The sequence below is a fragment of the Elephantulus edwardii genome, unplaced genomic scaffold (genome assembly GCF_000299155.1).
Source record: "Elephantulus edwardii isolate Elephantulus edwardi_28Jun2011 unplaced genomic scaffold, EleEdw1.0 scaffold00004, whole genome shotgun sequence".
NCBI lineage: Eukaryota > Metazoa > Chordata > Mammalia > Macroscelidea > Macroscelididae > Elephantulus > Elephantulus edwardii.
This window is the reverse complement of record NW_006399754.1, coordinates 31,634,191-31,646,246: the sequence shown is the minus strand read 5'-3', so window position 1 is coordinate 31,646,246 and position 12,056 is coordinate 31,634,191.

Here is a 12,056-nt window from a genome sequence, read left to right as displayed (position 1 = left end):
ACAGGTGAAACTTTGAAAGACATTTCTAAAATACTAAAGAGAATATAAGGAAATATATATATATGGAAATAAATATTACTAGGTCACATTCTTTGCAAGTTTTCATAGGCTTTGATAATCATATTACATGTGTTACATTATTTATGGTTCCTTAAAAAAAATATGAAAAAGTAAGTCTTGTAGCCTAGTGGCAAGAAGCTGAATGGCAATCCTGAAGGTGTGTGGTTTGAAACCACCAGCTGCTATTTGGGATGATAGGCAATTTTCTTCTGAGCGATTGATTGCCTCTGAAAACCCACCAGAGGGTTAACTATGGGTTGGTTCTGACTCTACAGTACACAGCAACTAGAAAACAACAAAAGAAGAAAAAAATGCCATTGTTGTTGTTGTTATGTGTATGTGCGTGTTGAGTCACCTGTAATCGTACCAACCCTATGTACAGTAGCTCTGAAGCCTGCCCTGACCTGAGCCAGTCTCACTAATTCTGACACACCAACCTCTATTGTCCCAGTTATTCTATCAATCCATCTCATCCCGGTCTTCCTCTCCTGCACTGTACCTCCACCCTTCTGAGCATCATGTCCTTATCCAAGGACTGGTCTCTCCTGGTCACATACCCAAAGAATGTGAGGTGGAGCTTCAAAATCCTAGCCTCCAAGGAGGAACATGTCTTCAAACTCTCCAAGACAGACCTCTTTGTTTTCTTGGCATCTATGGTATGTTCAAAACTCTTCTCCAGAACCACAACTCGAAGTCATCAATTTTCTTCTGTCATCCTTAGTCATTGTCCAGCTTTATAAAGCATAACAAGTAATTGTGAAGACCATGGCCACCTTAGTGCACCTTACTGTCTAGAGTAACATGATTGCTTTTCAGCATTCTGGAGAGGACCCTGACAGCAGCTTTTTCCAGTGCGATTTGTCTTTTGATTTCCTGACTGTTAGTGTTACTAGTTGATTGTGGAGCCGAGCAAGCTGTAATTGCTAACAACCTCAATCTCTTCCCCATCTATCATGGTGCTGTCAATTGGCCCAGTGATGAGAATGTTTGTCTTCTTGATGTTGAGTTTCAGTCCATATTGAAGACTACAGTCTTTGACCTTCTGCCACAAATGCTTTAGGTCTTCTTCAGTTGAAGGAAGTAAGGTTGTGTTATCTGAGTAACATAAGTTGTTGGTAAGTCTTTCTCTAGTCCTGCTGCTATATTTCTGATCATAAAGCCTTGCTTCCCGAATGATCCGCTCTGCATATAGATTGAAAAGTTATGGAGACAGGATGTATCCCTGAGGCACTCCTTTCCTGATTTTGAACCATGCCATTTTTCCCTGCTCTGTGTGTTAGGTGTTACTCTCATTTTAGAGACCGAATTATGCACAGGCAAGATCCCATACACAGAAGATGCCGCTGTTCCTCCTGGAACAAGCCACCAGAACTAAACACCAGAACCAGCCACTGACACACACCAGAGTGCCCACATGGATAATTATGAGGGGACAGTAATGGAGAGAGGCCTGAGCCATCAAATCAGTGGTTGGTTAGGGAGACGGAGGTGCCAGCTAGGGAAGGAGCAAGAACCGAGGGGTGGAAGACGAGACCATGATACAGGTGCTGAAGGGAAGGGGACCAACACCAAGTCTGTGTAATGGAGAAGGGTCTTTCATCTGCTCTTTTGAGTAAAATGCTTGTCTGTCAGATACTGCTCTAAAGCTGAGCACATTTAGACAGACGAAGGAGAAGGATTGACCATTCACTTCAGAAACAATAGGCCTTTGAAAACCATATGTACAACAGAGCACACTTAGATTAGGCTAACAGAAGTGGTACAGGAAGCTTAGCCCTTCTATTGGGAAACACAAAGGAAGAGGAACAACTATGCACGGACACTAGTGACTAGAAGATAGACTATAAGGATACAAATATATCAAATTGGAAGAAGTGAACTCACGAATATTGATGTACTAGGCACTGGCGAGCTAAGATGGATTGGCATGGGATATTTTGAATCAGACAACTGCATGATCTATTACACCGGAAAAGAAAAGATAAGGAAAAATGGGGTCACATTCGTAGACAAAAAAGAACATTTCTAGATCCATCATGAAATACAGTGTGGTGAGTGCAGGGTAACATTCATACACATACAAGGAAGGCCCGTTAATATCAACGCCATTCCAATACATGCACGAACCACTAGCGTCAAAGTGGAGGAAATTTCTACCAACTTTTGTAGTTGGAAATTGGTCAAACATGCAACGGAGATTCATTAATGATAATTAGTGACTGGAGTGCAAAAGTTGGGAACAAGGAAAAATGATCAGTGGTTAGAAAATATAGACTTGCTGACAGAGATGAGGCTGGAGAAAGAATGATAGAATTATGTACAATTGATGATTTCTACATCGCGGTGCTGGAGAAGAGTATTGAACACCCCGTGGACTGCTAGGAGAACAAACAAGTCCATCCTAGAGAGGGTGAAGCCAGGATGCTCCTTTGAGACAAGAACTCTGAAGCTTCGTTTGACATACTTTGGACATGTTGAAGCGAGAGACCAGTCCTTGGAGAGGGACATCATGCTTGGGAGGGTGGACAGTGCTGTCGAGGAAGACCCTTGATGAGATGGATAGATTCCGTCACTGGGGTAATGGGGATAGGCGTGTCGGAGACAGTGAGATTGGCACAGGATAGAGCAGGGTTTAGGGCTGTTGTACAGAGGGTCACTATGAGTCGCAGGGGACTCGATGGCACTTAACAAAACAACAACATTCTAGTACATGTGTTATAAATCACTGTGTTACTTTTTACTCTGAAGAGGTACATGGATACAGAGATCATCTTTTGTATGATTGTATTCTGTGATGCATATAAGGATAGATTCTACCTTCTTGTGATGATAGAAAATAGACCAACAATATTCTTAAAACCTCAATTACTAATACAATTAGACTGTAGAACTTTCTGGAAACATAGGACATAGTCAGAGATTCTGAAATATCCTATTGGTTCCACATAGAGAGAATAAATTGGAAGACTATATTATCTTCTAATGCTGACAGATGAATGTGAGCTCCAAGAAGCACCATTTCCAGTGGATGCAATCATTAACGGAAGACAGAGCATACTCGCCCCACTGTACTGTCATCAGGCTACAGCTTGAAACATGAACAAAGCTTCAAGATTGCATTTACATGACAGCCCCTGAGAAGCTTCCTTCACGTATAACAATTTTAAACACACACTGATTTCGGAGACTTTGCTCTCAGAAAAGATAAGCAATAGTTGAGTCCAGAATCTATTTGCAATTGTAACAAGGTGGGTTATCAATTTTGTGAGATGAAGGATGATTTTCCAACTGTAATTTTTAAGGAGAAGTGCTATCAGAAGCAGGTTTGATGGATCTAAATCTAAAGGAAAGATTTTACACTCTGCACAATTTAAATAGCTTCTACTTTCTCTGTATTTTCTGCAACAATGTCTTTTGTTCCTAGAAAAAAAAAGACTGATAGAGTAGGTGTTCAATAACTTTTAAATAAAATAGTAAACTGATCATGTATCAACCCAATCTTACATAATGAGTACTCTCTCTAAGTCTATTTTGGTATAAAAGACTAATCATATGACTGTTAAAATTCTTTTTTTAAAATAGCATTTATAGAAAACTCACTTTTGGTATGCTATTGTTATTGCTATTCTTATCAAGAAAACAAAGACTCTCACCACTGGGTTGATGATTGGCAGTGTCATAATGGATGGTGAAGAGATTGAGATTGTTCACAGTTTTGGTTTGCTTGACTCCACAGTCAAGACTCTTGGCACCAACAGCCAGGAAATTAAAAGACATATTGTGATGGGAAAGTTTGTGGTTAGAGACCTCTCTGAAGTGCTAAAATGCAAGGATGTCAGTCTGGAGATTAATGTGTGCCTGATACATGCCATGGTCTTTGCAATCATTTGTTATGTATCAGAGATCTGAACAATGATTAGGGATGATAGAAGGAAAATTGATGCCTTTGAGCTGTGGTGTTGGAGAAGAGTATTGAATATACCATGGACTGCTAAGAAAACTAACAGGTTTGTCCTAGAGAGGATGAAAGCAGGCTGCTCCTTGAAGGCAATGTTTCTGAAGCTTCATCTGACTTACTTTGGACTTGTTGCAAGGAGAGACCAGTCCTTGGAGAGGGACCTCATGCTTGGGAGGGTAGAGAGACAGCACAGGAGAGGAAGACTGGGTAATGAGGGTGGGCATGTCTAAGATGGTGAGATTGGCACAGGATAGGGCAGAGTTTAGGGCTGTTGTACATAGGGTCGCTATGAGTCACAGGTGACTCGACGGCACATAACAGCAACAACAACATTCTTACTGTTATGCATTTTGCATATAACTTCTCTTTTAAGTCTTGTAGCAAATGTAAGAGACTTGTTGTTATTTCCCCTGTGCACATAAGGAAGCTGAGTCTTAAAATGCTTAAGTAATTTGGCCAAGGTTCCAAGATTGAGAAATGAGTTTAAAGAGTCTTACTCATCCTCTTAACTTTTAGGTAATGATTGTCTCCATGGAGTTAGAGGTGCTACACTCAAACTCCTATTAGCTTTCAGAAAAGGACAGGTATCTTCTGGGTAGGTCCCCAGGTAAGCGTCATGGAGGAATTGGAGGAGGAGTAGGAGGGAACACGCCATCCTCATCGCACGCTAGCAGTGCGACCATGGAGCACTGTAAGATGAGGAGTTTATACGCATGAAATCATACTTTTCAATTCACATTCGGGTTTATGATTTGATGTGTGTATGGTGTATGTACTTCCATATACATAGCTATTTTCATTATTTAATTTTGATTGTTAAAATAAAAGATATAATTTAGTCAGTTGTTAAAATTTGACTATAGAACATTGATTTTGGTGATAGAATTCAATGGATTCAAGAAGTAATTGCATGAGATAATTATTCTCTCATGTATCTTAATATTAAGAAAACAGAAGTCCTCAGCACAGGACCAACAGTCAACATCATGAAAGATGGAGAAAGGATTGAAGCAGTCAGTGATTTCATCAAAAATAAATTTCTTTGGTACTAGTAGTCAGAAAATCAGGAGATAAATTACATTGGGCAAATGTGCTCTCAGGGACCTCTCTAAAATTCTGAAGAGCAGTGATGTCAGCTTAAACACTAAGGTGTCCCTAATTCAGCCCGTGGTTTGTTAATAACTTGCTGTAAATACATCAGCGAGCTGGACATTATAAGGATGACAGAAGAATTTAAGTTTTTGGGTTGTGGTGCTGAAGTAAAGTACCGAACGTCCTTGGATTGACAAAAGAATGAACAGATGTAAAAAAAAAAATTAAAAAGAAAAAGAATGAACAGATGTATCTTGGAGATTGTAGCTTAGGACGCTTCCTGGAGTAGAGACGGAGAAATGTCATCACTCATACTTAGGACATGTAGTTAGGTGAGGCTATTCCTTGGAAAGGGACAACAGACTTGGGAAGATGGAGGGTCAGCAAAGGCGAGGGAAGACACTCAGTGAGGTGGATTGGCACTGTGACTTCAGCAATGGGCTCTAGTGTGTCAGACACGATGGGGATGGCACAGAATACAGCAGATCCAGGTCTATTATTCAAAGGATTGCTATGAGTTAAACTACACTCAATGACACCTAACAACAAACAACAATGTTATAAATGCCATTTAATGTCAGCAAATTGTAAAAGTCTTGCAAACTTATGCCATGTTTGTTTCCATCAGGAGGTATGTGTTTGGGGTGGACAGAAGAAATGTAGAAGGTAGCAGAAAGGGAGAAAAAAGATAATAAGGAAGTGGACAAAGGAGAAGAACAGATGGAGGGAATTAAGTTCTATAATTCCATGTAAAAACTATTATTTATCAAAAGAAAGAATAGTCTGTTAAAACAAACTCAAATAGTGTGCATTATCTGTTTACAGTAACCCTGCCTCTGGCTCGTTGTATTATTATAGAAGTCAGACCCACTGCTGTTCAATTCATGACACATCTTGACACTGCAGGGCAGATGACAGCTGCCAGCTAGGGCCACAAGGCTGCAAACTTCAACAGGAGCAGAACCCTGCACTGCTCTCTCCACAGCGGTCTTTGGATTCAAGTCAGTGACCCGTCCATTAGCAGCCCAGCAAGAATTCGACTGTGCTGCCTGACCTTGCTTTCAAAGTATAATGCTAGAAAAGGGGGTTGAAAAAAAAATCTGTCTATAAGCTCCGAAGCTCAATGTTTGCAGCTGAAGACAGCCTGTCTCCCTGATGTCTGTCTCTCAATTTTCTCACCTCTTTGTGTGTCTTGTCCATCTCTCCCAAGGTTTTTACAGAGCAAGTAGAAGAAGCTGAGGATATTACATGCTTTGCAAACTTGAAATGACAGGGAAAATGCCATGAAAATGCACCCGCATTGACGGAGAGTTTCCAGACCTTAGGGCTTAAATGCTTTAACCTTTTGAGGCAAGAACCTTCTTATTTTTGGTGTTTACATTTTCCCATTTTGTAACAAGCACTTCATATTTGTGCTTACAAATAAATATAATCTCAGTTCATGTACTTTTAAAAGTCCCTTTTCAAGTTAGAGGGAGGCAGACAGCGAGAAAATCCAAGACGATCAGGCATACCAATAGCTATTTATAACTGAAGTGCGTCTTTATTACTTTACAACTTCTAAAAGTGATGTTTATGTACATTTGCCATAATTTGTTATTTCCTAAGCCTCACTGTTACCAGAGAAAGAGAGAAAGACCCCCGAGGCGGTGGACAAGCCCAGTGGCTGTGCAGGGACAGGCATCGTATGCTTCCGTCATGATTGAGATCTCGTGGCTTAGTGGTAGGGAATTGCACGGTTCATGGTTCGAGTCCACCCTCTGCTCTGCCGTGCAGTTCATTGCCTCGGGTCACCTATGGGTCGGTTCAGACCCAATGGTGCATAATAACAGCAATAAGATTGAGTCCGTGACAAACTGGTAACACCTAACACTCTGCCAATTACAGGTGACATTTTGGGATTGTTGCAGATGCAAGAATGCAATGTATATTATGTCATTGAAAAGCAGCCAAGAGGTGAGAGTAGAGATGTGCTTTGGTGCCTGTACCTGAAAAGTTTAAAACATACCATGCTTGTCGCCTTGTACCATCGAGTCAGAACTGACCCACAGCTGGCCCTCTGGAGCAGAAGTCCATCCTTGTCCTAAGGATGCATGTGGTGGATTCAAACTGTGTGCCTTCAAGATTACAGAACAGTTTCTTACCACTAGGGCACCAGAGCTCCGTTAAAACAAAACACAGCACACACACACATACACACAGGGAAAACTCACCCCAAAGCTAACAACAACAACAACAACAACAAATACCTATACAGCTCATATATAAAAGGAAGTTTCCAGAAAGTAAAGGGAAGGAAGAGGAGAAAGGAAAAAGAAAGGCTAATGCCAGAATGTCCGTCCTACATCCTATAATAGAACATTCCCTGAAGAACCCTTCAGACCTCTATGTTTGTCTCACTGGCCTCTTAGATATGTGGCTTTACCGGCCTAGAAGAGAAACTTGAAAACTGTAATCCTTGGTCTAGCCGCAGTATCACCATGAATAAAATTCCAATTCTGTTACTAAAGACAAAAAGGAGAGTGAAAACCCTCAGCTGTCAGTGTCTAACATTATTCTGTACGCTTCTCTCCTTATTCTGGAGTCAAGGACTATCGGAGCTCCAGGGCAGCTCCTGAGGAACTTGCCTCGGTCGCACAGGCTTGCTGTGAGGAGGTGTCAGTGAGCCAAGAGCAACAAGGCAGGTCCTCTAGCAGGGACTGCCAGGTCCCCTACCTCACAGGCTTGCTCTGTCTGTGAAGAAGCTCTGGTTAAAGAATGGTGCGTAACAGGAAGATTGTTGTTGTTGTTGTTAAGTGTCGTCGAGTCGCAGGCGACTCATAGTGACCCTATGAAGGAGAGTCCTCAACGCTTGGGTGCCTTTCCTCATCTCTCCAGGTTCACAGGGTTTCCGGAGTAGTTCAAATTCACTTGCTGCTCCATACGAAAAGCATCTGGTGATTTCCTCCCTTCAACATTGTCGTTGTTGTTGTTATGCACTATTGACTCATAGCTGACCCTCAGGCAGGCTATCACATGCAGTAAATCACATGAGAGGAGATTGTCTGTCTTCATCCCACCAGACAGCTGATGGATTCGAACCACATGCCTTTGTGCTGGCAGCAAAACTCCTCACCGTTAAACCACCAGAGCTCCCTCTTTCAAAAGTCAGAGTTTAGAAACAGTTCTACTTTGTCAATAAGTCATAACCAACTCAACAATACACAGTGCCACCACCATAAGAGAGCATGACTAATTAGGATCTATTGCCTTTGATTAAAAGACATAATACAAAAAGCTTCAGTCTCCACAGAGGCTCATGAGTACAGCTGCTGAAAATGAGATGTACTGTTATGGTTTGTCACGTTGTCATGGACTGTAGGATAAGAAGCAACTCATAGCTGGCCCTCCAGAGGGCTTTCTGAAGAAGTAAATGTCATGGGAAGAGACTTCCCATCTTTCCCCCAGGGGATTTGAAACACATGCCTTTGGGTTTGACACACAACTTTGTTTTTATCCTGTGTATGACTGTATTACAATATAAATTGAGTAGAAAGACTTACTCAACAGGAGCTATCATTGGTTAAAGTGCAACCCCTGACTGGGGGTGAGTGGGATACTGAAAACTGAAACAGGGACACAGAAGTTCCACAGGAGGGTGATCAGGCTAGAAGGGGCAGAGGTAGCACATTCCCAGCTGCAGGAAAAGATCAATTGTCCCATTGTCCCTCTGGGCTCATCCCTACCCTCAGGTCAGGGCAGTGACTGGCTCCTCCCACAGGCTCCAGGTTTCCTGGCTGAGTCAGTGTTTCCTATCAGAGCATTCCTCCCCCACCCTGACCTGCTTGGCCTCAGATCTTGTCCACTCCATCTTCAGTCTGGAGCTAGAAGCTCTCCAAGCATTCTTCCAGGAGCCTGCAGACTCTGCCACGCTTGGCCTCCAGTCAGCTCCTAAATGAGCGTGGACACTCCCCCTAACTGAACCCCTTCCCTACTCCGAGGCACCTTTGTCCAACACACAACACACGTCCAAAGGTACATTTGCGCCCTTTGTGAAGTGGGTCATCCTTGGACATCTCGGATTGGCAGACTGTCCTTTACACGCTGATCTCTGACTGGGTGCCCTGCCTGCATCCTTCCCTAGACTAACAAAAACACCATCTCCAGCTAGTCGGATAGAGGAACACTCTGAGACCAGCAGAAACTCTGTCTGAGGCTGGAGGTGCCGCCCATGTAAATGCCTGAGACCTGAGAAGTTTCTACCGTGACCTGGATCACATCTGGGGGCCTTGGTCATCACTGAGCGCCCCACCGCCAGTCTTCTGCTGGGATGGTAAATCCACTGTCCCCAGCAGGACTGCTTGTTTTCTCCTTCCCCAAAGGTGCATGTTTGTTTTGTGGTCTTTGCATGCTTGGTTGGTTTCTAGTTTGCTCCTATGGCTATGATGCTTGTGTACCAGGCTCCCCCACTGTGGTGACTTGTGTGTGGCTGTGATGATGGAAACTATGCTGCTGGTATTTCACATAACAGCTGAGTCAGCAATGATGGATAACACTGAAAAGAAGGAGCATTCGGGGTACTTAACTGTACCCATGGGAAAGGTCTACATAGAACAAGAAGCATTTGTCCAAAGAGAACATAGTTTACAGTCAAGAAAGGTTGTGTATCAGGGTTGTGTCCTTTCTCCATGCTTGGTCAATCTGTATGTGAAACAAGTAATCCCAGAAGCTCTACTGTCTGCACAAGTGCATAGCATTCGGATTGGACACCTGCATTATGCTGATGACACACCCTTAATTGCTGAAAGTGAAAAGGACCTGAAAGACTTGCTACTAAAGCTTTCAGCATGGATTACATCTCAACATCGAGAAAAACATCCCCATCACAGGACCAATAGGCAACATCATGACAAATGGAGAAAAGATGGAAGTTCTCAATGGTTTTGTTTTACTTGGATTTACAACAAACTTTCACCACGGCAGCAGTAGTAAAGATAGATAGATAGATAGATAGATAGATAGATAGATAGATAGATAGATAGATAGATAGATAGATAGATGATAGATAGATAGATAGACAGATACATACATACATACATACATACATACATACATACATACATACATAAAATAAAATTAAATTAAAGATGTGTTGCCTTAAAGAAATTCGCTGTCAAGGAACTCTCCAAATTTCTAAAGAGCAAGGATGTTGGTTTAAAGACTAAGGTGTGTCTGACCATGCCATGGTATATTCAATTGCTTCTTATGCATATAAAACTTGAGAAATGAATGTGAAAAACCTAGAAAAACCCATGTCTTTTAATTGTGCTGGTGGTGAAGATTATTTAATATGTCATTACCTAAAGACCAAACAAGTCTGTCTTGGAGGAACTGCAATCAGGTATTCCTTAGAAACAAGGAAGAGGACACTCTGTCTCACATACTTTGGCCATGTGATCAAGAGGGCTCATTCCTTGGAAAAAGACTGGAGAGGGACTGGGTCAGTGAGAGGACAGCTCTCAGTGAGATGTATTGACAGAGACTGTAACAGTGGGTTCATGCATGGCGGAGACTGTGAGTTTGGAACAAGATTTGTCAAGACTCACATCTGTTGTTCACAGGATTGCTACAAGTTGTGTACTTGATGAAACCTAGCACCAACAACAGCAGGCTTTCTCTGCTATATAAAGCATGTTGTTTTTGTTTTATACCATGGAGTTGGAATTGACCCATAGCTGAGCCTGTGGTAGGTTTTCAGAGGAAGTTAATCACATGGGAGGAGATTGACCATCCTTCTCCTGGAGAGCAGCTGGTGGCCTCGAACCATGTGCCTTTGGGATTGCAGTGCAGCTTCTTGCCACTAGGCCACCAGAGCTCCCTATAAAACATAACATATGCAAATTACAGTGAGAGTTGCATTCACTAATTATATTTAAATGCAAAGAAAAGAATTGGTTCCTGGTATGAGGGTGGTTGGGAAGGGACAAGGCCAGTGGGCCATTAGATCACCAGAGACAAAGTGGTTGCTGTTCCCATATTGAGTAAAAGCTCTAATCAGGAAAAGCTGGCTTTTAGTATTGCATGTTGTTGGCTAATTGATCACATTGTCAGAAAAGTTCTTCCCATGAGAAAATATTTTTTCAGTTCTGAAATTCAGAGTTAGAATAGGCATAGATAATAACTGTCAGACTGTCCACACTGGTCCCTTCTCAAGGGAAGGAAGGCACATCCTGGTCAGAAGTCATAAAAATTATAACTCAAGCAAAATTCCATATTCTTGGGAACCACAAAATTCTGTATCACCATCCAGGATTTGAATACTGTAGATGTGGTGATTCTCACCACTTCTCCATTTAACTTGTCTTTGTAGTCTGTTCCAGAAGAGTTTTTATTTGATCTGTGTCAGAAGAATTACTTTTAAACAGTGATTATTCCAATACTGGCTACTGTTGCAGGTGTATTTTCATTTCTTTTTTCTTTTTATTATACTAGTTTAACTACAAAATCAAATTCATTGTTTTCCAGAACAGATTCTTCCAACTTCTCTCACCCCCTCATAAAATTGTACAACCGCATGATTAATCCCCCTCCCCCTGCACATCCTCATCCCTCTGCTTCCACCCTCCTCCCCCATTCCTCCCTTAGATCCTTATATTCATTCTATAATCATGGTTTCATACAATATTTGTCCTTGTGGGACTGAGTAAGTTCACTCAGCATAATGCAAACTACACATTACACTGGAACTTAGTATTCAGTAGTTGATCTTACAAATACTTTTTTAAAACAACAACAACAACAATACACACACACACACACACACACACACACACGAAAACACTTGTCAGTCGGAACCACGAGAAACAATATGCTTTCATCTGGCAATCATGATACACTTTTATACCCTAACATAGTCTGTGTCAACTATTGCAGTCTATAATTTAGTCTCAAAGAAAAGATCAATATT